Source organism: Accipiter gentilis, chromosome 29, assembly GCF_929443795.1.
Source record: "Accipiter gentilis chromosome 29, bAccGen1.1, whole genome shotgun sequence".
Lineage (NCBI taxonomy): Eukaryota > Metazoa > Chordata > Aves > Accipitriformes > Accipitridae > Astur > Astur gentilis.
This window is the reverse complement of record NC_064908.1, coordinates 8,175,582-8,202,685: the sequence shown is the minus strand read 5'-3', so window position 1 is coordinate 8,202,685 and position 27,104 is coordinate 8,175,582.

Sequence of the window (27,104 nt, the reverse complement as noted above, 5' to 3'; positions counted from 1 at the left end):
TGCTCGTTCTCGGCAGAAGTTTTTTTCTGAAAAGGCAAACTTACGGCTGCTTCTCCCACAGGGAAGGTGCCAGCCCTGAAAGATCTTGCTGGTTTTCACTATCCCTCTGCAGCCTATCTATAGCCGCAACAGCACTGGGGATCTCTGCTTTCCCAGAGACTCAGCATGTCACGGTGCTTGCTCTCGGCAGAAGCTTTTTTCTGAAAAGGCAAACTTACGGCTCCTTCTCCCACAAGGAAGGTGCCAGCCCTGAAAGATCTTGCTGGTCTTCACTATCCCTCTGCAGCCTAAAAACAGGCACAACAGCTTTGGGGATCTCTGCTTTCCCAGAGACTCAGCATGTCACGGTGCTCGCTCTCGGCAGAAGCTTTTTTCTGAAAAGGCAAACTTACGGCTCCTTCTCCCACAGGGAAGGTGCCAGCCCTGAAAACTAATGCAGTTTTTCACTATCCCTCTGCAGCCTATCCACAGGCACAACAGCTTTGGGGATCTCTGCTTTCCCAGAGACTCAGCATGTCACGGTGCTCGCTCTCGGCAGAAGCTTTTTTCTGAAAAGGCAAACTTACGGCTCCTTCTCCCACAGGGAAGGTGCCAGCCCTGAAAACTAATGCAGTTTTTCACTATCCCTCTGCAGCCTATCCACAGGCACAACAGCTTTTGGGATCTCTGCTTTCCCAGAGACTCAGCATGTCACGGTGCTCGCTCTCGGCAGAAGCTTTTTTCTGAAAAGGCAAACTTACGGCTCCTTCTCCCACAGGGAAGGTGCCAGCCCTGAAAACTAATGCAGTTTTTCACTATCCCTCTGCAGCCTATCCACAGGCACAACAGCTTTGGGGATCTCTGCTTTCCCAGAGACTCAGCATGTCACGGTGCTCGCTCTCGGCAGAAGCTTTTTTATGAGAAGGCAAACTTACGGCTCCTTCTCCCACAGGGAAGGTGCCAGCCCTGAAAACTAATGCAGTTTTTCACTATCCCTCTGCAGCCTATCCACAGGCACAACAGCTTTGGGGATCTCTGCTTTCCCAGAGACTCAGCATGTCACGGTGCTCACTCTCGCCAGAGCCTTTTTCTGAAAAGGCAAACTTACGGCTCCTTCTCCCACAAGGAAGGTGCCAGCCCTGAAAGATCTTGCTGGTATTCACTATCCCTCTGCAGCCTATCCACAGGCACAACAGCTTTTGGGATCTCTGCTTTCCCAGAGACTCAGCATGTCACGGTGCTCACTCTCGGCAGAAGCTTTTTCTGAAAAGGCAAACTTATGGCTCCTTCTCCCACAAGGAAGGTTCCAGCCCTGAAAGATCTTGCTGGTATTCACTATCCCTCTGCAGCCTATCCACAGGCACAACAGCTTTGGGGATCTCTGCTTTCCCAGAGACTCAGCATGTCACGGTGCTCGTTCAGGGCAGAAATATTTTTTTGAAAGGCAAAAGTCTGGCTCCTTGTCCCACAGGGTAGGTGCCAGCCCTGAAAGATCTTGTGGTGTTCACCGCCCCCTGCAGCCTATCCACAGGCACCGCAGCATTGGGGATCTCTGCTTTCCCAGAGACTCAGCATGTCACGGTGCTCGTTCTCGGCAGAAGCTTTTTTCTGAAAAGGCAAACTTACGGCTCCTTCTCCCACAGGGAAGGTGCCAGCCCTGAAAACTAATGCAGTTTTTCACTATCCCTCTGCAGCCTATCCACAGGCACAACAGCTTTGGGGATCTCTGTTTTCCCAGAGACTCAGCATGTCACGGTGCTCGCTCTCGGCAGAAGCTTTTTTCTGAAAAGGCAAACTTACGGCTCCTTCTCCCACAGGGAAGGTGCCAGCCCTGAAAACTAATGCAGTTTTTCACTATCCCCTGCAGCCTATCCACAGGCACAACAGCTTTGGGGATCTCTGCTTTCCCAGAGACTCAGCATGTCACGGTGCTCGCTCTCGGCAGAAGCTTTTTTCTGAAAAGGCAAACTTACGGCTCCTTCTCCCACAGGGAAGGTGCCAGCCCTGAAAACTAATGCAGTTTTTCACTATCCCTCTGCAGCCTATCCACAGGCACAACAGCTTTGGGGATCTCTGCTTTCCCAGAGACTCAGCATGTCACGGTGCTCGCTCTCGGCAGAAGCTTTTTTCTGAAAAGGCAAACTTACGGCTCCTTCTCCCACAGGGAAGGTGCCAGCCCTGAAAACTAATGCAGTTTTTCACTATCCCTCTGCAGCCTATCCACAGGCACAACAGCTTTGGGGATCTCTGCTTTCCCAGAGACTCAGCATGTCACGGTGCTCGCTCTCGGCAGAAGCTTTTTTCTGAAAAGGCAAACTTACGGCTCCTTCTCCCACAGGGAAGGTGCCAGCCCTGAAAACTAATGCAGTTTTTCACTATCCCTCTGCAGCCTATCCACAGGCACAACAGCTTTGGGGATCTCTGCTTTCCCAGAGACTCAGCATGTCACGGTGCTCGCTCTCGGCAGAAGCTTTTTTCTGAAAAGGCAAACTTACGGCTCCTTCTCCCACAGGGAAGGTGCCAGCCCTGAAAACTAATGCAGTTTTTCACTATCCCTCTGCAGCCTATCCACAGGCACAACAGCTTTGGGGATCTCTGCTTTCCCAGAGACTCAGCATGTCACGGTGCTCGCTCTCGGCAGAAGCTTTTTTCTGAAAAGGCAAACTTACGGCTCCTTCTCCCACAGGGAAGGTGCCAGCCCTGAAAAATCTTGCTGGTATTCACTATCCCTCTGCAGCCTATCCACAGGCACAACAGCTTTGGGGATCTCTGCTTTCCCAGAGACTCAGCATGTCACGGTGCTCGCTCTCGGCAGAAGCTTTTTTCTGAGAAGGCAAACTTACGGCTGCTTCTCCCACAAGGAAGGTGCCAGCCCTGAAAAATCTTGCTGGTCTTCACTATCCCTCTGCAGCCTACCTTTAGCCGCCAGAGCATTGGGGATCTCTGCTTTCCCAGAGACTCAGCATGTCACGGTGCTCGTTCTCGGCAGAAGTTTTTTTCTGAAAAGGCAAACGTACGGCTCCTTCTCCCAAAAGGAAGGTGCCAGCCCTGAAAGATCTTGCTGGTCTTCACTATCCCTCTGCAGCCTACCTTTAGCCGCAAGAGCATTGGGGATCTCTGCTTTCCCAGAGACTCAGCATGTCACGGTGCTCGTTCTCGGCAGAAGCTTTTTTCTGAAAAGGCAAACTTACAGCTCCTTCTCCCAAAAGGAAGGTGCCAGCCCTGAAAGATCTTGCTGGTCTTCACTATCCCTCTGCAGCCTACCTTTAGCCGCAAGAGCATTGGGGATCTCTGCTTTCCCAGAGACTCAGCATGTCACGGTGCTCGCTCTCGGCAGAAGCTTTTTTCTGAAAAAGAAAACTTTCGGCTCCTTCTTCCACAAGGAAGGTGCCAGCCCTGAAAGATCTTGCTGGTCTTCACTATCCCTCTGCAGCCTATCCACAGGCACAACAGCACTGGGGATCCCTGCTTTCCCAGAGACTCAGCATGTCACGGTGCTCGTTCTCGGCAGAAGCTTTTTCTGAAAAGGCAAACTTACGGCTGCTTCTCCCACAAGGAAGGTGCCAGCCCTGAAAGATCTTGCTGGTCTTCACTATCCCTCTGCAGCCTACCTTTAGCCGCAAGAGCATTGGGGATCTCTGCTTTCCCAGAGACTCAGCATGTCACAGTGCTCGTTCTCGGCAGAAGCTTTTTTCTGAAAAGGCAAACTTACAGCTCCTTCTCCCACAAGGAAGGTGCCAGCCCTGAAAGATCTTGCTGGTCTTCACTATCCCTCTGCAGCCTAATCACAGGCACAACAGGATTGGGGATCTCTGCTTTCCCCGAGACTCAGCATGTCACGGTGCTCGTTCTCGGCAGAAGCTTTTTTCTGAAAAGGCAAACTTACGGCTCCTTCTCCACATGGAAGGTGCCAGCCCTGAAAGATCTTGCTGTTCTTCTCTATCCCTCTGCAGCCTATCCACAGGCACAACAGCACTGGGGATCCCAGCTTTCCCAGAGACTCAGCATGTCACGGTGCTCGTTCTCGGCAGAAGCTTTTTTCTGAAAAGGCAAACTTACGGCTCCTTCTCCCAAAAGGAAGGTGCCAGCCCTGAAAGATCTTGCTGGTCTTCACTATCCCTCTGCAGCCTATCTATAGCCGCAAGAGCATTGGGGATCTCTGCTTTCCCAGAGACTCAGCATGTCACGGTGCTCGTTCTCGGCAGAAGCTTTTTTATGAAAAGGCAAACTTACGGCTCCTTCTCCCACAAGGAAGGTGCCAGCCCTGAAAGATCTTGCTGGTCTTCACTATCCCTCTGCAGCCTTTCCACAGGCACAACAGCACTGGGGATCCCTGCTTTCCCAGAGACTCAGCATGTCACGGTGCTCGTTCTCGGCAGAAGCTTTTTCTGAAAAGGCAAACTTACGGCTGCTTCTCCCACAAGGAAGGTGCCAGCCCTGAAAGATCTTGCTGGTCTTCACTATCCCTCTGCAGCCTACCTTTAGCCGCAAGAGCATTGGGGATCTCTGCTTTCCCAGAGACTCAGCATGTCACGGTGCTCGTTCTCGGCAGAAGCTTTTTTATGAAAAGGCAAACTTACGGCTCCTTCTGCCACAAGGAAGGTGCCAGCCCTGAAAGATCTTGCTGTTCTTCACTATCCCTCTGCAGCCTAATCACAGGCACAACAGGATTGGGGATCTCTGCTTTCCCAGAGACTCAGCATGTCACGGTGCTAGTTCTCGGCAGAAGCTTTTTTCTGAAAAGGCAAACTTACGGCTCCTTCTCCCACAAGGAAGGTGCCAGCCCTGAAATATCTTGCTGTTATTCACTATCCCTCTGCAGCCTATCCACAGGCACAACAGCACTGGGGATCCCAATTTTCCCAGAGACTCAGCATGTCACGGTGCTCGTTCTCGGCAGAAGCTTTTTTCTGAAAAGGCAAACTTACGGCTGCTTCTCCCACAAGGAAGGTGCCAGCCCTGAAAGATCTTGCTCGTCTTCACTATCCCTCTGCAGCCTACCTTTAGCCGCAAGAGCATTGGGGATCTCTGCTTTCCCAGAGACTCAGCATGTCACGGTGCTCGTTCTCGGCAGAAGCTTTTTTCTGAAAAGGCAAACTTACGGCTGCTTCTCCCACAAGGAAGGTGCCAGCCCTGAAAGATCTTGCTGGTCTTCTCTATCCCTCTGCAGCCTAATCACAGGCACAACAGGATTGGGGATCTCTGCTTTCCCAGAGACTCAGCATGTCACGGTGCTCGTTCTCGGCAGAAGCTTTTTCTGAAAAGGCAAACTTACGGCTGCTTCTCCCACAAGGAAGGTGCCAGCCCTGAAAGATCTTGCTGGTCTTCACTATCCCTCTGCAGCCTACCTTTAGCCGCCAGAGCATTGGGGATCTGTGCTTTCCCAGAGACTCAGCATGTCACGGTGCTCGTTCTCGGCAGAAGCTTTTTTCTGAAAAGGCAAACTTACGGCTCCTTCTCCCACAAGGAAGGTGCCAGCCCTGAAAGATCTTGCTGGTCTTCACTATCCCTCTGCAGCCTACCTTTAGCCGCAAGAGCATTGGGGATCTCTGCTTTCCCAGAGACTCAGCATGTCACGGTGCTCGTTCTCGGCAGAAGCTTTTTTCTGAAAAGGCAAACTTACGGCTGCTTCTCCCACAAGGAAGGTGCCAGCCCTGAAAGATCTTGCTGTTCTTCTCTATCCCTCTGCAGCCTATCCACAGGCACAACAGCACTGGGGATCCCTGCTTTCCCAGAGACTCAGCATGTCACGGTGCTCGTTCTCGGCAGAAGCTTTTTTCTGAAAAGGCAAAATTACAGCTCCTTCTCCCAAAAGGAAGGTGCCAGCCCTGAAAGATCTTGCTGGTCTTCACTATCCCTCTGCAGCCTAATCACAGGCACAACAGGATTGGGGATCTCTGCTTTCCCAGAGACTCAGCATGTCACGGTGCTCGTTCTCGGCAGAAGCTTTTTTCTGAAAAGGCAAACTTACGGCTCCTTCTCCCACAAGGAAGGTGCCAGCCCTGAAAGATCTTGCTGTTATTCACTATCCCTCTGCAGCCTATCCACAGGCACAACAGCACTGGGGATCCCTGCTTTCCCAGAGACTCAGCATGTCACGGTGCTCGTTCTCGGCAGAAGCTTTTTCTGAAAAGGCAAACTTATGGCTGCTTCTCCCACAAGGAAGGTGCCAGCCCTGAAAGATCTTGCTGGTCTTCACTATCCCTCTGCAGCCTACCTTTAGCCGCAAGACCATTGGGGATCTCTGCTTTCCCAGAGACTCAGCATGTCACGGTGCTCGTTCTCGGCAGAAGCTTTTTTCTGAAAAGGCAAACTTACAGCTCCTTCTCCCAAAAGGAAGGTGCCAGCTCTGAAAGATCTTGCTGGTCTTCACTATCCCTCTGCAGCCTAATCACAGGCACAACAGGATTGGGGATCTCTGCTTTCCCAGAGACTCAGCATGTCACGGTGCTCGTTCCTGGCAGAAGCTTTTTTCTGAAAAGGCAAACTTACGGCTCCTTCTCCCACAAGGAAGGTGCCAGCCCTGAAAGATCTTGCTGTTCTTCTCTATCCCTCTGCAGCCTATCCACAGGCACAACAGCACTGGGGATCCCTGCTTTCCCAGAGACTCAGCATGTCACGGTGCTCGTTCTCGGCAGAAGCTTTTTCTGAAAAGGCAAACTTACGGCTGCTTCTCCCACAAGGAAGGTGCCAGCCCTGAAAGATCTTGCTGGTCTTCACTATCCCTCTGCAGCCTACCTTTAGCCGCAAGAGCATTGGGGATCTCTGCTTTCCCAGAGACTCAGCATGTCACAGTGCTCGTTCTCGGCAGAAGCTTTTTTCTGAAAAGGCAAACTTACAGCTTCTTCTCCCAAAAGGAAGGTGCCAGCCCTGAAAGATCTTGCTGGTCTTCACTATCCCTCTGCAGCCTAATCACAGGCACAACAGGATTGGGGATCTCTGCTTTCCCAGAGACTCAGCATGTCACGGTGCTCGTTCTCGCAGAAGCTTTTTTCTGAAAAGGCAAACTTACGGCTCCTTCTCCCACAAGGAAGGTGCCAGCCCTGAAAGATCTTGCTGGTCTTCACTATCCCGCTGCAGCCTATCTTTAGCCGCAACAGCATTGGGGATCTCTGCTTTCCCAGAGACTCAGCATGTCATGGTGCTCGTTCTCGGCAGAAGCTTTTTTCTGAAAAGGCAAACTTACGGCTCCTTCTCCCACAAGGAAGGTGCCAGCCCTGAAAGATCTTGCTGTTCTTCTCTATCCCTCTGCAGCCTATCCACAGGCACAACAGCATTGGGGATCCCTGCTTTCCCAGAGACTCAGCATGTCACGGTGCTCGTTCTCGGCAGAAGCTTTTTCTGAAAAGGCAAACTTACGGCTGCTTCTCCCACAAGGAAGGTGCCAGCCCTGAAAGATCTTGCTGGTCTTCACTATCCCTCTGCAGCCTACCTTTAGCCGCAAGAGCATTGGGGATCTCTGCTTTCCCAGAGACTCAGCATGTCACAGTGCTCGTTCTCGGCAGAAGCTTTTTTCTGAAAAGGCAAACTTACAGCTCCTTCTCCCAAAAGGAAGGTGCCAGCCCTGAAAGATCTTGCTGGTCTTCACTATCCCTCTGCAGCCTAATCACAGGCACAACAGGATTGGGGATCTCTGCTTTCCCAGAGACTCAGCATGTCACGGTGCTCGTTCTCGCAGAAGCTTTTTTCTGAAAAGGCAAACTTACGGCTCCTTCTCCCACAAGGAAGGTGCCAGCCCTGAAAGATCTTGCTGGTCTTCACTATCCCGCTGCAGCCTATCTTTAGCCGCAACAGCATTGGGGATCTCTGCTTTCCCAGAGACTCAGCATGTCACGGTGCTCGTTCTCGGCAGAAGCTTTTTTCTGAAAAGGCAAACTTACGGCTCCTTCTCCCACAAGGAAGGTGCCAGCCCTGAAAGATCTTGCTGTTCTTCTCTATCCCTCTGCAGCCTATCCACAGGCACAAACAGCACTGGGGATCCCTGCTTTCCCAGAGACTCAGCATGTCACGGTGCTCGTTCTCGGCAGAAGCTTTTTTCTGAAAAGGCAAACTTACGGCTCCTGCTCCCACAAGGAAGGTGCCAGCCCTGAAAGATCTTGCTGGTCCTCACTATCCCTCTGCAGCCTATCCACAGGCACAACAGCACTGGGGATCTCTGCTTTCCCAGAGACTCAGCATGTCACGGTGCTCGCTCTCGGCAGAAGCTTTTTTCTGAAAAGGCAAACTTACGGCTCCTTCTCCCACAAGCAAGGTGCCAGCCCTGAAAGATCTTGCTTTTCTTCTCTATCCCTCTGCAGCCTATCCACAGGCACAACAGCACTGGGGATCCCTGCTTTCTCAGAGACTCAGCATGTCACGGTGCTCGTTCTCGGCAGAAGCTTTTTTCTGAAAAGGCAAACTTACGGCTCCTTCTCCCACAAGGAAGGTGCCAGCCCTGAAAGATCTTGCTGTTCTTCTCTATCCCTCTGCAGCCTATCCACAGGCACAACAGCACTGGGGATCCCTGCTTTCCCAGAGACTCAGCATGTCACGGTGCTCGTTCTCGTCAGAAGCTTTTTTCTGAAAAGGCAAACTTACGGCTCCTGCTCCCACAAGGAAGGTGCCAGCCCTGAAAGATCTTGCTGGTCCTCACTATCCCTCTGCAGCCTATCCACAGGCACAACAGCACAGGGGATTTCTGCTATCCCGGAGACTCAGCATGTCACGGTGCTCGCTCTCGCAGAAGCTTTTTTCTGAAAAGGCAAACTTACGGCTCCTTCTCCCACAAGCAAGGTGCCAGCCCTGAAAGATCTTGCTTTTCTTCTCTATCCCTCTGCAGCCTATCCACAGGCACAACAGCACTGGGGATCCCTGCTTTCTCAGAGACTCAGCATGTCACGGTGCTCGTTCTCGGCAGAAGCTTTTTTCTGAAAAGGCAAACTTACGGCTCCTTCTCCCACAAGGAAGGTGCCAGCCCTGAAAGATCTTGCTGGTCTTCACTATCCCCATGCAGCCTATCCACAGGCACAACAGCACAGGGCATCTCTGCTATCCCGGAGACTCAGCATGTCACGGTGCTCGTTCTCGGCAGAAGCTTTTTTCTGAAAAGGCAAACTTACGGCTGCTTCTCCCACAAGGAAGGTGCCAGCCCTGAAAGATCTTGCTGTTCTTCTCTATCCCTCTGCAGCCTATCCACAGGCACAACAGCACTGGGGATCTCTGCTTTCCCAGAGACTCAGCATGTCACGGTGCTCTTCTCGGCAGAAGCTTTTTTCTGAAAAGGCAAACTTATGGCTCCTTCTCCCACAAGGAAGGTGCCAGCCCTGAAAGATCTTGCTGGTCTTCACTATCCCTCTGCAGCCTATCTTTAGCCGCAAGAGCATTGGGGATCTCTGCTTTCCCAGAGACTCAGCATGTCACGGTGCTCGTTCTCGGCAGAAGCTTTTTCTGAAAAGGCAAACTTACGGCTCCTTCTCCCACAAGGAAGGTGCCAGCCCTGAAAGATCTTGCTGTTCTTCACTATCCCTCTACAGCCTATCCACAGGCACAACAGCATTGGGGATCTCTGCTTTCCCAGAGACTCAGCATGACACGGTGCTCGTTCTGGGCAGAGACTTTTTCTGAAAAGGCAAAGTTACGGCTGCTTCTCCCACAAGGAAGGTGCCAGCCCTGAAAGATCTTGCTGGTCTTCACTATCCCTCTGCAGCCTACCTTTAGCCGCAAGAGCATTGTGGATCTCTGCTTTCCCAGAGACTCAGCATGTCACGGTGCTCGTTCTCGTCAGAAGCTTTTTTCTGAAAAGGCAAACTTACGTCTCCTTCTCCCACAAGGAAGGTGCCAGCCCTGAAAGATCTTGCTGGTCTTCACTATCCCTCTGCAGCCTATCCACAGGCACAACAGCACTGGGGATCCCTGCTTTACCAGAGACTCAGCATGTCACGGTGCTCGCTCTCGGCAGAAGCTTTGTCTGAAAAGGCAAACGTCTGGCTCCTTCTCCCACAAGGAAGGTGCCAGTCCTGAAAGCTAATGCAGGTCATCACTATCCCCCTGCAGCCTATCCACAGGCACAACAGCACTGTGGATCTCTGTTTTACCAGAGACTCAGCATGTCACGGTGCTCGTTCTCGGCAGAAGCTTTTTCTGAAAAGGCAAACGTCTGGCTCCTTCTCCCACAAGGAAGGTGCCAGTCCTGAAAGCTAATGCAGGTCTTCACTATCCCCCTGCAGCCTATCATTAGCCGCAACAGCACTGGGGATCTCTGCTTTCCCAGAGACTCAGCATGTCACGGTGCTCGTTCTCGGCAGAAGCTTTTTCTGAAAAGGCAAACTTACGGCTCCTTCTCCCACAAGGAAGGTGCCAGCCCTGAAAGATTTTCCTGGTCTTCACTATCCCCCTGCAGCCTTTCATTAGCTGCAACAGCACTGGGGATCTCTGCTTTCCCAGAGACTCAGCATGTCACGGTGCTCGCTCTCGGCAGAGCCTTTTTCTAAAAAGGCAAACGTCTAGCCCCTTCTCCCACAAGGAAGGTGCCAGCCCTGAAAGATCTTGCTGTTCTTCACTATCCCTCTACAGCCTATCCACAGGCACAACAGCATTGGGGATCTCTGCTTTCCCAGAGACTCAGCATGACACGGTGCTAGTTCTGGGCAGAGGCTTTTTCTGAAAAGGCAAAGTTACGGCTGCTTCTCCCACAAGGAAGGTGCCAGCCCTGAAAGATCTTGCTGGTCTTCACTATCCCTCTGCAGCCTACCTTTAGCCGCAAGAGCATTGTGGATCTCTGCTTTCCCAGAGACTCAGCATGTCACGGTGCTCGTTCTCAGCAGAAACTTTTTCTGAAAAGGCAAACGTCTGGCTCCTTCTCCCACAAGGAAGGTGCCAGCCCTGAAAGCTCTGGCTGGTCTTCACCGTCCCCCTGCAGCCTATCCACTAGCACAAACAGCACTGGGGATCTCTGCTTTCCCAGAGATTCAGCGTCTCATGGTACTCTTTCTCGGCAGAGCTTTTCTAAGAAAAGGCAAACATCTTGCTCCTTCTCCCACAAGGAAGGTGACAGCCCTGGAAGCACTTGCAGGTCTTCACCGTCCCTCTGCAGCCTATCCACAGGCAGAAGAGCACTGGGGATATCTGCTTTGCCAGAGACTCAGCATCTCACGGTGCTCGTTCTCGGCAGAGTCTTTCTCAGATAAGGCAAACGTCCGTCTCATTCTCCCAGAAGGAAGTTGCCTGCCCTTTAAAGATTTTGCTGGTCTTCACCGTCCCCCTGCAGCCTATCCACTGGCACAACAGCACTGGGCATCTCTGCTTTCCCAGAGACTCAGCATCTCACGGTGCTCGTTCTCGGCAGAGTCTTTCTCAGATAAGGCAAACGTCCAGCTCCTTCTCCCACAAGGAAGGTGACAGCCCTGGGGGCACTTGCAGGTCTTTTCCGTCCCACCGCAGCCTATCTTTAGCCACAACAGCACTGGGGATGTCTGTTGGAGTGGCGGAGGAATGCACATAAGTCGACCTAATATGAGTGATAGAAGTGATTCAACTTTTTTTGCACGGATAGCTCATATTTATACAGTTTGCGATAATTATGCCTACTCGTCCTAATATGATTGGTACATTGCTAATGTTTATTCATTACTAAAACACACCCACTTGTGGTAGGCAGCTATGCGTGTTCAGTAACTTTCTCATGAGAACTTCTTCAAAAGTTACTTGTGAAGTTATGCCAAGGTCACACCGTCCCTGTCTTTCTCCTGATAACAGCGAGACTAGCTGTTGTTTTTCTCCCGATATCAGTAAAGCCAGCTAATTTCGGCCAAGGCCTAGTCTTGTTGCTCAAACTGACATTCTTTCACACAGAACTCTGCTCGCACAACTTTTCCACAGGCCCATGTCCTTTTTCAGCATGCCACTTCCCAACAATTCCCCCTTTTTCTTTTTGTGCGAGTAGAGCTTGGTGTGTCAGCTTTGAGACTCCTCTCATCATGTACCCATACGCAATTCTAACTATTACACAGATTAATATCAATATACCCAGCCATCGTAAGGCTTCCTTAATCAATGACATTAGCCATGGTGTTATCCCACCGAATATTGACTGTAACACCCCATCAAAGCAATTAGTTTCTTGCTGGATCTTTGTGTATGTTTCTTTAGCCAATTTATCTGTTTGTGAATAGATTGAGGTAAAATTTTAACACCTGCTATATTGCCCTTTGCAAAGATCTGTGAACACAATTAATTAAGCACAGTAAAAACAACATTATACCTAATAAAATACATAAGCACACAAAAAGAGGTTTGATTAATAGCTTTAGCTAGTGACACCCAAACATTCTTACTGTCCCATGGCGTTAACCGATGTGGATCAATCACCGGTGTCACTGTCATGCTGCTTACTACAGTCAGTGTGTTCCATATCAATCTCAGCATAAGGTTTCAAATTTATGGGTAAATCAGGAACGTATCTGCCAGACATGGAGGATGTGATTTTTTGTCCAATTCCTGTCAAGGCTTGCCGTCCCGGTGCACTTAGTTGTCTTGTAGAAGTTAAGCTATCGCTGCCCCTCAATAAATCCAGCAGCGGCTGTAAGTCTGTATTTGTAATACCAAAACAAGGTCGAATCCACTGTAGGTCTCCGTTTAAATCTTTCTCCCTCTTTTTATTTTTGAGCAATCCATGCTTGCTTAATCAATTGGGATGCCATTTTCCTTAATAAGCTGAACAAGGTAAAACTATTTACAATAGCTAAAATCACAGTAACTACAATAATGCCCATAATTCTTTGAAGCAACCTGTTACCCCTAATGACCCAGACCATGAGGACTATGAGGAAAATGAACCATCCATACATTCTTGTGCCATCTTGCTCCACGAACTCAGCCCAGCAATCGGTAGGTGCCAGCTTTCCGTGGGCGTCCCCACAGAGGCAACGATGGCCTCACCGTACACCAGCCCGATGCTCTTCAGAAAATCCTGGTATTTATACATTTGCAGAGGAACGGGTTTTAGCACACGTGGCCAGCGGGTGCCAAAAGTCCGCCTCGGTTGCAATCTATGACGCATGCGCTCGCTGGCCAGGCGCGCTGCACGAATCATAGCCATCTTGTCTATTGGTTCGTGGGCTTTACGATACAGTTGCGATGCACAGAGAATCTTGACCTGTTATGTTAGCCAAGGTGACCTATACATTAGTTTTCGGGTGAGTTAGTATTCATATTGCCACATCATCTATGATGCTCCAGATGATGATGGTCGTGCAAATCGAACAGGAGTCCGTCGTGGGCCTGTATCTGTGGAAACACAATCAACCTCGTTCCCAGGTTATTAATGGAAATAGATCTTACCCCTGATTTTGGCTTTAACTAACTTTTACATTTACCCCACACTGTCTTCCCGTAATCACGCTATGTTTAATCAACTTATGCTTAACGCACTTTTTACCTAAAGCAAGTTCTATATACAATAAGGCACACTGTTCTAAAAACCTCTCTGAAGGACTCAGTGTCCGCTAGTAATACTCTATTAGTTAGAATCTGTCGGATCAGTGGCTTCAGCACCCGCCGGTGCCGTGCCAGTTGCCATTGGGACAATTCCGGGTCCAGCATCAGTGCGAAGCCATGGCTTGACCCACTTAGCTGGGATCTCCCAGTAAGTTTTACTTCTGCTGATCCGCACCATTTCCCGGATTCTGGGTCCTTATACATTACCATGATTCCTGTACTTTGTTGCGTCCTTTCTGCCTGTAAAAGAACATGATGCACTACCATTGGTGGGTCTTTGTGATCACCTGTCAATCTAAGATAATTTAGCACAAATAAGTCTTTGGCCAATCGTTCCTCTGGGAGTAAGCCCTGGGTTCCCCCTTTTTGTTTTTGCAGCATGTTCTTTTAGGGTTTAGTTGGCCCATTCGACAATAGCCTGTCCTGTGGGAAGATGTGGAATACCGGTACCGTGGTGAATTCCCCACAAATTACAAAATTGAGCAAATAGTGTAGAACCATAGGCTGGGCCGTTGTCCGTCTTAATTTCTTTAGGCACACCCAGTACTGCAAAAGAAGCGTGAAGATGTCATTCACTATGTAAGGCCTTTTCTCCAGTTCGTGCCGTGGCCCACATGGCAGCAGAATAGGTATCAATACACACGTGCACAGAACGCTTTGCACCAAACCACGTGACATGGGTGACGTCCATTTGCCACAACTGCAATGGCAAAAGACCTCGTCGGTTAACCCCACGGCCCAAGCCCAGCCCTTCCTTTTGACAATCGGGGCATGCTTTAAAGATACCTTGGGCGTCAGTAAGTGGTAAGTCAAATTGCTTTGTTAACATCCTAGCGGGTTGGTGCAAGAACGCATATGATTGCCGTGCTTTGTTGAAAACAATTCCCTGGAGGAGGCTTCCGTGGCGCTGCAACCAATTGGTCAGCTCTGTCATTTCCCGTTTCTCATCTGCACAGTGTTCTCATACCCAATAGTTCTACCAGAGGGGTCATATCGCCATTAGTGATACCGCAAAGATTCCGCACCCACTGGATATCTCCCACAAGCTTCTGGACATCATGTAACATTGAAATTTCTCATGTTATTTGAACCTTCTGAGGTTTAACATTGCTAGCATCTATGTGCCACCCCAAATACTTCCAAGGTGCTGCCTTTTGCACCTTTTCAGGAGTGATTATTACTCCGCGATGGCTTAAGATGTCCTGCAATTGAGTTAAAATCTCATCCTGTGGCAAGTTACTGAGGAAACTGCTTTCTTACAGGCTCTGATGCCCAGGCCACATACACCTGACACATCGTGGGGGAATTGCGCATTCATTGCGGTAACACGACCCAATGGTATCTCTTATAGGGTTCTGCCTTGTTAATCGATGGTACCGAAAAGGCGAACCATTCAGCGCCATCTGGGTGCAATCTTTTAGATTTATAATTAACAAATCCCATTCTTCTAGAAGCATAACTGGAGACGGCAAACCTGGCTGCAGGGCTCCCATACTGTCCATCACCGCATTCACAGCTCTGAGATCATGTAACAGTCTCCATTTCCCACTTTTCTTGGGAATGGTAAATATTGATGGACTAGTAGAAGGGACAACATGTCCTGCTCTCAATTGGTCTTCAACTAACCCATGTATTTTTAGCAACCTTTCAGAATTTAGCAGCTACTGATCAATCCAAACAGGCTCATCTGTTTTCCAGTTAATTTTCAGAATTGGCTACCCCTCAGTGACCGCTCCTAAAAAGGATGCGTCACTAACATTGCCTTCATTTGGCTCAATAAATCATGGCCTACGAGGCCAAACAATTCAGTTGGGGTAGTCATGACATACGGACACGTCGTAATGTGTTCACCATCGGGGAACACAAATGTAATCTGTAGCTGACTTACTAAGGTGGCTTGTGTGCCCCCTATCCCAGCAATACCAAAATTTGGATTGATCGATGGCCATGATGGAGGCCAAATGCATCGTAAAATAATCGTAACATCAGCTCATGTATTGATTGTCATCGGTTTCTTGACGACAACTCCATTGGGCCCTTCCAATTGCACTACCTTTTCTGGTTTACCTCTTGTTGTGTCCATGGCAAAGTATACCTGCGGTTTCCCTGTGGAGCCGAATCCACCATCTCCACGTTGTACTTCACCCGGGTTCGGAACACACGACCTGAATGGAACTAATTGTGCTATTCTGGTACCTTTAGGAATAGAAACAGGAGGGATTACAACATGAATCATAATTTTCACAGTCCCACGATAATCTGCATCAATAAGCCCTGGGAGCACCAGAATTCCTTCTAGAGCTATTGAAGATCGCCCCATTAAAAATGCACTAAGTCCAAACCCCAATGGTCCCTTTATGTTGACTGCGGTTTCCACATCCACTCCGGAGCTTCCTGCGGTGGCAGATCTGGTGGTTGTGAGGCTGCCTGAGGGCTGGCAGCTCAAGCCCCTTGCATTCGTGTCGTCGCGCGAGGGGCCTTCGCGGTCGGTGTAGTTTCCCTTCTTCCTGTATTCTTGGTGGTATGGTTATCTTTCTTACACTTGTTGCAGCACTTACTGTTAACAGTACCTGTACATTTGCTCCTAATGTGTCCACGTTTGCCACAGTTAGAACACTTGACCAAGGGTGTCTTACTGGCCTTGTGTTTCTTTGTAGCTCCTTGGAGAGCTGTGGCAGCATAGGCTACTTTCTGTGAGTCCACTGATCGATCCGTGTATTCTATCATATCAACGACGTCTGCATTTTTCGGCAAATTACACAATGCTTTGCGTGTCTTTTCAGTAGCATTTTCAAAAGCGAGTATTTTGAACATGTTTTCTTTCATGCCCTCGTTCATGTCAGGATGGTCATAAATTGTATTCTGTTTCACCTGGGTAAAAGCAGGTGTCGTGGTTTCAGCCCGGCCGGTAACAAAGGACCACGCAGCCGCTCGCTCACTCCTCCGCCCCCCTCCGGTGGGATGGGGAGGAGACGGAGGAGAGAAAAGGAAAAGAAACTGGAACCTCGAGGGTTGAGATAAAGGCAGTTTACTGGGACAAACACAAAAGAGATTACAACAACAACGGCACTAATGAAAAAAAGTATACAAAAAGAGTGATGCACAGTGCAACTGCTCACCACCCGGGACCCGACGCTCCGCCACTTCCCCCACCGAAAACAGAGACCACCCCCCGGCCCGCTCCCCATTTATATACTGGGCAGGATGTCACATGGTATGGAATAGCTCCTTGGCTAGTTCAGGTCAGCTGCCCCGGCTATGCCCCCACCTCCCAGGTTCCTGTAAAAATTAACTCTATCCCAGCTGAACCCAGGACATTATCCACCCCTTATTCTATACCATCTACATCATGCCCAGATCTTACATTTTTTTTTTTTTTTTTCCAATCAACCACTACAACTTTCCTTGTCTTATATATAAGTATATGGACTCCACCTCCTGACCTCGCACACACACACACGGTGTTCCTTTAGCCTATGGGTTATCCCTCTAATGTGTCCATCAATTTTGGGGCTCTATCTGTTGTAACAGTTCTTCAGGATAAGAGAGAGATGGTGTGAGATGTTGGGTTGTTGTACGCTGCCTCTGGAACTTGTGGCTAGTACATTTGGTGCAACTCATGCCCCTGGTCTGCAGGTCGAAGATGTTGATCTTGAGGAAATTGGTGGGTGCCAGTTCAAGTTCTATCGCTGTTGTACTTGGCTCAGTTTCAAAAGTCCATCCTGTAGTCATTTGGATAATTCTCATAATAATACCCTTGATATGGCATATAGACACTATAGATACAATGACATGCATTGGCAGGTTATTTAGCAGTTAAATATCATACAGCCCAATTCACTGGCTATTCTCTCCCAAAATCAAATCTCCCTGAGGTACACATCGAACCTCCCCATCCTTCTGCATCACCCACCAGGTGTACCCAGGTCCTTGAGCAAAAACAACCCCTTGAATGGGTTTGCTTCTGCTTGAGGGAGGACTAACCCAGACTGTCTTTCCTAACATACTCCTCATGCGCACTACAGGGACTTTATCCCCTTCTACAGTATGTGGAACTCTTGGTTGGGCGGGGCCAGCCCGATTGGCGGATCCTCTAGTATTAACTAACCAGATGGCTTTTGTTAAATGTGTATCCCAATGCTTGAAAGTTCCACCCCCCATTGCTCTCAATGTAGTTTTCAGCAGTCCATTGTACCGTTCAATTTTTCCAGAGGCTGGTGCGTGATAAGGGATGTGATACACCCACTCAATGCCATGTTCTTTGGCCCAGGTGTCTACGAGGTTGTTTCGGAAGTGAGTCCCGTTGTCCGACTCGATTCTTTCTGGGGTGCCGTGTTGCCATAAAATTTTCTCTTCAAGGCCCAGGATAGTGTTCTGGGCAGTGGCATGGGACACAGGGTATGTTTCCAGCCACCCAGTGGTTGCTTCCACCATTGTAAGCACATGGCACTTGCCTTGGCGTGTTCGTGGGAGTGTGATATAGTCAATCTGCCAGGCCTCCCACTGTTTATATTTCAGCCATCGTCCTCCATGCGACAGGGGTTTTTGCCGCTTGGCTTGCTTAATTGCAGCACATGTTTCACATTCATGGATGACCTGTGCGATAGTGTCCATGGTCAAGTCCACCCCTCGATCTCGAGCCCATCTATATGTTGCATCTCTTCCCTGATGGCCTGAGGTATCGTGGGCCCACTGAGCCATAAATAGCTCACCTCTACGTTGCCAGTCCAGGTCCACCTGAGACACTTCAATCTTGGCGGCCTGATCTGCCTGGTGGTTGTTTTGATGTTCTTCAGTGGCTCGACTCTTGGGTACATGAGCATCTACATGACGTACTTTTACCACTAGCTTCTCTATCCGAACAGCGATATCTTGCCACAGTGCAGCAGCCCAGATGGGTTTACCTCTGCGCTGCCAATTGCCCTTCTTCCATTGCTGTAGCCACCCCCATAGGGCATTTGCCACCATCCACGAGTCAGTATAGAGATAGAGCACTGGCCACTTTTCTCTTTCAGCAATGTCTAATGCTAGCTGGATGGCTTTCACCTCTGCAAACTGACTCGATTCACCGTCTCCTTCAGCAGTTTCTGCGACTAGTTGTGTAGGACTCCATACAGCAGCCTTCCACCTTCGATGTTTTCCCACAATGCGACAGGACCCATCAGTGAACAGGGCATATTGCCTCTCATTTTCTGGCAGTTTATTATACAGCGGGGCTTCTTCGGCCCGTGTCACCTCTTTCTCTGGCGACATTCCAAAATCTTTGCCTTCTGGCCAGTCCGTGATCACTTCTAACATTCCTGGGTGACTGGGGTTTCCTATGCGAGCTCGCTGTGTGATCAGTGCGATCCACTTACTCCACGTGGCGTCAGTTGCGTGATGCGTAGAGGAAACTTTCCCTTTGAACATCCAGCCCAGCACTGGCAGTCGAGGTGCTAAGAAGAGCTGTGTTTCAGTACCAACCACTTCTGAGGCGGCTCGAACTCCTTCATATGCTGCCAAGATCTCTTTTTCAGTTGGAGTATAGCGAGCCTCGGATCCTCGATATCCCCGACTCCAAAACCCCAGAGGTCGGCCACGGGTCTCCCCAGGTGCTTTCTGCCAAAGGCTCCAGGTAGGGCCATTCTCCCCAGCTGCAGTGTAGAGCATATTTTTAATATCTTGTCCTGTCCGGACTGGCCCAAGAGCTACCGCGTGAACAATCTCCTGCTTAATCTGTTCAAAGGCTTGTCGTTGCTCAGGCCCCCATTTAAAATCGTTCTTCTTCCGAGTAACTTGGTAAAGAGGGCTTACAATTTGACTGTAATTTGGAATATGCATTCTCCAAAACCCCACAACACCTAAGAAAGCCTGTGTTTCCTTTTTATTAGTCGGTGAGGACATAGCTGCTATTTTGTTGATGACGTCCACAGGGATCTGACGACGCCCATCTTGCCATTTTACTCCTAAGAACTGGATCTCCTGCACAGGTCCCTTGACCTTACTTTCTTTTATGGCAAAACCAGCCTTCAAAAGGATTTGGATTATTTTCTTCCCTTTCTCAAAAACTTCTTCTGCCGTGTTGCCCCATACGATGATGTCATCAATATATTGCAGGTGCTCTGGAGCTTCACCTTTTTCTAGTGCAGCCTGGATCAGTCCATGACAAATGGTGGGGCTGTGTTTCCACCCCTGGGGCAGTTGATTCCAGGTGTACTGGACGCCCCTCCAAGTGAAAGCAAACTGAGGCCTGCACTCCGCTGCCAAGGAAATGGAGAAAAATGCATTAGCAATGTCAATTGTGGCATACCACTTAGCTGCCTTCGATTCCAGTTCATATTGAAGCTCTAACATATCTGGCACAGGAGCGCTCAGCGGTGGCGTGACTTCATTCAGCCCACGATAATCTACTGTTAGTCGCCATTCCCCATTGGATTTCTGCACGGGCCATATGGGACTATTAAAGGGTGAGTGAGTCTTGCTGATCACTCCTTGGCTCTCCAGTTGGCAAATCAGCTTATGGATTGGGATCAGGGAGTCTCGGTTGGTGCGATATTGTCGCCGGTGCACTGTCGTGGTAGCAATTGGCACCTGTTGTTCTTCAACCTTCAGCAACCCCACAACCGAAGGGTCTTGGGAGAGACCCGGCAGGGTAGACAGCTGTTCAATCTCCTCCGTCTCCAATGCAGCTATACCAAAGGCCCAACGGTACCCTTTTGGGTCCTTGAAATACCCCCTCCTGAGATAATCTATACCAAGGATGCACGGGGCCTCTGGGCCAGTCGCAATGGGGTGTTTATGCCACTCATTCCCGGTTAGACTCATTTCAGCTTCCAATACGGTTAGCTCTTGGGATCCCCCTGTCACACCAGAGATACAGATGGGTTCTGGCCCTTTATAACTAGATGGCATTAGGGTACATTGTGCACCAGTGTCCACTAGAGCCTTATATTCCTGTGGGTCTGATGTGCCAGGCCATCGAATCCACACTGTCCAGTAGACTCGGTTGTCCCTCTCCTCCACCTGGCTGGAGGCAGGGCCCCTCTAATCCTGGTTAGAACATCCGTTACTCACTTTCTGCACACGTAAATCGGAAGTCCCTTCAAGGGGATCAGAAATGAGATCAGCCCATCTACTGCGTCTGGGGGACTGCTCACGGGAAACTGGAGCAGCAGTTTTCCAAGAATTCTCTTTTCTGGTTGCTTTTTCTCGCAACTCCTGTACCCGTGCATCCAAGACTGAAGTGGGTTTTCCATCCCACTTCCTCATGTCCTCTCCATGGTCACGCAGGTAAAACCACAGGTTAGCCCGTCGAGTGTACTTTCTCTCTCCTCTCTCTTGGGCAGAGGAACGCTTACTCCCAACAACTGCGATGCGGGCCTGTACAGGTGAGGAGGAGGACAGATCCACTTTGAATTGCTGGAACTCTCGGGACAACTCCTCTACAGCTGAGACACAGGCCCGTAGGGAGGAAGAGAGACTCCCTTCGTATTGCCGGAGTTGGACAGCCAATTCATCCACCGTTTGTCCATAGCCTTCTCTCCAGGACATTACTGCCAATGAGTTGGCATAGGTTGGTGGTGCACTTCGTAGAAACTTCCGCCACATGGGTTGTGTGCATTGGACTTCATCTGGATCTGTGGGTGACTGCGCATTTTCTGGATCATTGTAAATCACCTCCAGCACGGCTAATTCTCTCAGGTACTGAATACCTCTCTCCATGGTGGTCCACTTGCCTTGGTGACATGTAACTTCATCCCTGAAGGGGTATCTTTCCTTTACACCTAACAGAAGTCGCCTCCAGAGGCTGAGGACTTGTGTTTTTCTCCCAATTGCCTTGTCGATGCCCCCTTCCCTAGACAGAGATCCCAACTGCTTGGCTTCCTTACCCTCTAATTCCACACTACTAGCCCCGCTATCCCAGCATCGGAGCAGCCAGGTAACAATGTGCTCACCTGGGTGGCGGCTAAAATCTTTTCGCATGTCACGCAACTCACTCATGGATAGAGATCGGGTAATTATTTCAGGTTCTGCCTCTACCTCCTGTTCTCGCGATGACCCTGGTTCATCTTCATCTCTCGCTAAGCGAACTGATTTCTTTGTGTGTTTCTTTTTCTGTACAGGGGCTACTGATACTGGCACAGGCTGGTTCTCTGGTTCAGCTGCAGTGTCTGTCACCGGGGTAGGGGTAGTCATGGTACCTGTTGTCGTGGTAGGGGCAGCCACGGTGCTTGTTGTCGGGGTAGGGGCAGCCACGGTGTCTGTTGTCAGGGTTTGGGTAGCCACGGTACATGTTGTCCTGTTTTCCATCTTTTCCCCCTTTTCCCCCCGAGGGTGCTGCATAATATCAAGCAGTGTTTGGTAGATACTGGCCAGGGCCCAGCACAGTGCAGTGAGCTGTATGTCTTTGGAATAGCCACAGCATTTTTCTTTCAAATATTCTGTCACTTCATAAGGGTTCTGTAGTTGTTCGGGAGTGAACTTCCAAGTCACTGGCGGTGAGAAGTTCTCTAGATACTTGCCCATATGCTCCCACATGCCGTGCCACCCATGAGTATCCAGCTTTGGGGGAGATCTCTGAGTGGTACTCTTAAAGAGCCTCTTTGTAGCCCTAAAGAAGACCTGAAACATATTCAGGAGGCATAGCACTAACAGCACACTGGCTTGCGCATCCCAAGGATATTCAAAATTCTCAAAAGCTGTTGTAATTAGTCGGAAGGAGAAGAGGGAGGTGAACGGACGGGGGGAGGTATCCCCCCCTAATTTCCCCATGGATTGGGTGTAATTACCAATAAAATCCGACAGAAGGCGCCCAAAGTATGGAAATGATATCACTGCCTCATACAGATACCAGCTTAACCTCATGACCAGTGATGTAATCATTTCATAAGTCAACATTGCCCAGTACAGCAAAATGATAATCCCAGTCACTCTCCCAGAGATGAGATACGCAACTACAGGCAATACATAGAGCATATAAGAGCTTACAAAACGCCACCATGTAAACAAATGAAACAACATTGTGACTAACATCTATATATCTAAGAAATGCGTTTGGCAAATTTGTTTCAACACGCTCTGGCCAGATCTGTCGTTATCTCAACCCTTCTGCCCCACGTTGGGCGCCAAAAAGGACTGTCGTGGTTTCAGCCCGGCCGGTAACAAAGGACCACGCAGCCGCTCGCTCACTCCTCCGCCCCCCTCCGGTGGGATGGGGAGGAGACGGAGGAGAGAAAAGGAAAAGAAACTGGAACCTCGAGGGTTGAGATAAAGGCAGTTTACTGGGACAAACACAAAAGAGATTACAACAACAACAACGGCACTAATGAAAAAAAGTATACAAAAAGAGTGATGCACAGTGCAACTGCTCACCACCTGGGACCCGACGCTCCGCCACTTCCCCCACCGAAAACAGAGACCACCCCCCGGCCCGCTCCCCATTTATATACTGGGCAGGATGTCACATGGTATGGAATAGCTCCTTGGCTAGTTCAGGTCAGCTGCCCCGGCTATGCCCCCACCTCCCAGGTTCCTGTAAAAATTAACTCTATCCCAGCTGAACCCAGGACAGCATGGCTGCGCATATTGTTTGGTATGGTAAGAAAAGCTTGATACGCCAAGATCTGTGATAGATGATGAACCTCAGTGACACATTGTAACTCAGTGTTCCCTGATGCGAAGGGTCCAGTACCCATCGGCATCTGCGTGGTTACTCCCCATAGGGGATCTGTTTGTTGTTGTGATGTTGCTTGTTCCCCATCACAGAGCTTCTCCCACTGCCAGAAAAACACTAACATTTGGGCGGGTGTCAAAATCAACTGTGCTAGCTGTTTAATATCTTGAGGTATCAGCGTATCAGCAGAAAAAATGAATTGCAGTATTTGGTGAGTTAACGCAGATTTGATTCCATACTGACCCACAGCATTCCTTAATTTCTCAATGACCTTCCAGTCAAACACCTCCCATTTTTTCTGTCCATTTGATGCAATAACTGGGAATGCTTGGAGCATAGTCCCGTCTATAATGGCATCTTTTATTACACCCCTCCAATGTCTCTGCCTTTCTTCTGCAGCGGCTATTACAAGCGGCTATTACAGGCGGCTCCGCGTCTATCACGGGTGCGGTTGGTTTCCCCGTCTCTTTTCTGCATTTCCTTTAACAATTCTAGCATTGTCTCTTTTTGTTCTATTATTAGAGTAGCCAAGTCTTTGTTTGCATTATTCAAATCAGGGTATATGCTAGGTATAATTTGTTCATGTTGAACGGTGGTATCTGGGGGCTGTGTTTTCGTAGGCAGATTTTTACTCACTCCCTGATTCTGTAGGGTTTCCTTTAATCGTACGGTTAGGGAGGCTTAGGAACTGTCGGATGTCTGATTAATATCGGCAGTCCCAGGGAGTGGAGTAGAAGTCAAGGGCACAAGAGCAGGCGAACAAACTCCAAAAAGTCTCTCTCGCTGCATTATGTTTTTCTCCCCGCTTTTCCCTTTCGCTTGCGGTTGGAGAGAGAGAGCAGAAAAAGCAGACGCAGACGCTTTACGATCTGCTTTCATTTCTTACAGAGTTGTCTTAATCAATTTCCATAAAGTTGCAAGATCTTTAACTTCTTTAGACCTGTCACTAATTTCATCCCATAGGGAGGTTCCGATAGCTTTCCAGGTACTAAGCTCAAAAGCTGTACCCACACTAATTGAAAGGTTTCTGTCCTTGCTTCATTAGTTTTTTAGCTGATTTATCATCGTCAATTACCATATCCCATAATACGTCTCCTAATCTATGCCATTCACTCTCCTCAAATAATAAATCCAGATTCTTAAAGCATCCCTTGACGCGACCCAGCGCGACTAACCCCGAAATTTGCTTAACGCAATTTACTCCCCGCTTTTCTAAAAAGCACTGTAATAATTTTAGGGCTACCTCTTGATCCATTGCCGGCCGGCTTCTTGATACTCCTGGGTGCTACCTTGATTAAGGCACCTCGGTTAAAAAGTCTTTGCAGCCTTTTTCCAGTAGCCCTCACTGATGGCGAACCCCTTTTGGACGGTCCAGGCACGAGAGTTAACACACCAACCAAGACGATCAGCGTTCGGTTAATCTTTTGCCCCCCGGTTGCTGCTACCGGTGCTTCTCAGTGTCCGTCGCTCCAATTCCCCTTTCTTCGGTCCCTGTTCGGGCGCCATTTGTTGGAGCGGCGGAGGAATGCACATAAGTTGACCCAATATGAGTGATAGAAGTGATTCAACTTTATTTGCACGGATAGCTCATATTTATACAGTTTGCGATAATTATGCCTACTAGTCCTAATATGATTGGTACATTGCTAATGTTTATTCATTACTAAAACACACCCACTTGTGGTAGGCAGCTACGCGTGTTCAGTAACTTTCTCATGAGAACTTCTTCAAAAGTTACTTGTGAAGTTATGCCAAGGTCACACCGTCCCTGTCTTTCTCCTGATAACAGCGAGACCAGCTGTTTTTCTCCCGATATCAGTAAAGCCAGCTAATTTCGGCCAAGGCCTACTCTTGTTGCTCAAACTGACATTCTTTCACACAGAACTCTGCTCGCACAACTTTTCCACAGGCCCATGTCCTTTTTCAGCAAGCCACTTCCCAACAGATATCTGCATTCCCAGAGACTCAGCATCTCAGAGTGCTTGCTCTCGGCAGACACTTTATCTGAACAGGCAAACGTCCGGCTCCTTCTCGGAGAAGAAAGTTGCCAGCCTTGGTAGATCTTGCTTGGTTTCACCGTCCCCTTGTAGCCTATCTTTAGCCACAACAGCACTGGGGATGTCTGCTTTCCCAGAGACTCAGCATCTAATGGTGCTCGTTCTCAGCAGAGCCTTTTTCTGAAAGGCAAACATCTTGCTCCTTCTCCTACAAGGAAGGTGACAGCCCTGAACGCTCTTGCTGGTCTTCACCGTCCCCCTGCAGCCTATCCACAGGCACAAAAGCACTGGGCATCTCTGCTTTCCCAGAGACTCAGCATCTCACGGTGCTCGTTCTTGGCAGAGTCTTTCTCAGATAAGGCAAACTTACGGCTCCTTCTCCCACAAGGAAGGTGCCAGCCCGGAGAGCTCTTGCTGGTCTTCACTGTCCTCCTGCAGCCTATCTTCAGGCACAACAGCACTGGGGATCTCTGCTTTCCCAGAGACTCAGCATCTCACGGTACTTGCTCTCGGCAGAGCCTTTTTCTGAAAAGGCAAACGTCTGGCTCCTTCTCCCACAAGGACGGTGCCAGCCCATTAAATATTTTGCTGGTCTTCACCGCCCCCTGCAGCCTATCCACAGGCACAACAGCACTGGGAATCTCTGCTTTCCCAGAGACTCAGCATGTCAAGGTGATCGTTATCGACAGAGACTTTCTCAGAAAAGGCAAACGTCTGGCTCCTTCTCCCACAAGGAAGGTGCCAGCCCTGAAAAATCTTGCTGGTCTTCACCGTCCCCCTGCAGCCTATCCACAGGCACAACAACACTGGGCATCTCTGCTTTCCCAGAGACTCAGCATCTCACGGTGCTCTTTCTCGGCAGAGACTTTCTCAGATAGGGCAAACGTCCGGCTCCTTCTCCCACAAGGAAGGTGCCAGCCCTGAAAGATCTTGCTGGTCTTCACTGTCCCCCTGCAGCCTATCTTCAGGCACAACAGCACTGGGGACCTCTGCTTTCCGAGACACTCAGCATCTCACGGTGTTCGCTCTTGGCAGAGCCTTTTTCTGAAAAGGCAATCGTCCCGCTCCTTCTCCCACAAGGAAGCTGCCAGCCTTGGAAGCTCTTGCTGGTCTTCAACATCCCCCTTGAGCCTATCCAAAGGCACAACAGCACTGGTGATCTCTGCTTTCCCAGAGACTCAGCATCTCACGGTGCTCTTTCTCGGCAGAAAATTTTTCTGAAAGGCAAACGTCCGGCTCCTTCTCCCATAAAGAAGGTGCCAGCCCTGAAAGCTCTTGCTGGTCTTCACCGTCCCCCTGCAGCCTATCCACTGGCACAACAGCACTGGGCATCTCTGCTTTCCCAGAGACTCAGCATCTCATGGTGCTCGTTCTTGGCAGAGTCTTTCTCAGATAAGGCAAACGTCTGGCTCCTTCTCCCACAAGGAAGGTGACAGCCCTGGAAGCACTTGCAGGTCTTCACCGTCCCACCGCAGCCTATCCACAGGCAGAATAGTACTGGGGATCTCTGCTTTCCCAGAGACTCAGCATTTCACAATGCTCGTTCTCGACAGAGACATTCTCAGATAAGGCAAACGTCCGGCTCCTTCTCCCACAAGGAAGGTGCCAGCCCTGAAAGCTCTTGCTGGTCTTCACCGTCCCCCTGCAGCCTATCCACAGGCACAAAAGCACTGGGGATCTCTGCTTTCCCAGAGACTCAGCATCTAATGGTGCTTGCTATCGGCAGAGCCTTTTTCTGAAAAGGCAAATGTGCGGCTCCTTCTCACACAAGAAAGGTGACAGCCCTGAAAGCTCTTGCAGGTCTTCACTATCCCTCTGCAACCTATCTTTAGCCACAACAGCACTGGGGATCTCTGCATTCCCAGAGACTCAGCACCTAACGGTGGTCGTTCTCAGCAGAGCCTTTTTCTGAAAGGCAAACATCTTGCTCCTTCTCCTACAAGGAAGGTGCCAGCCATGAAGCTCTTGCAGGTGTTCACCGGTCCCTTGTGGCCTGTCTTCAG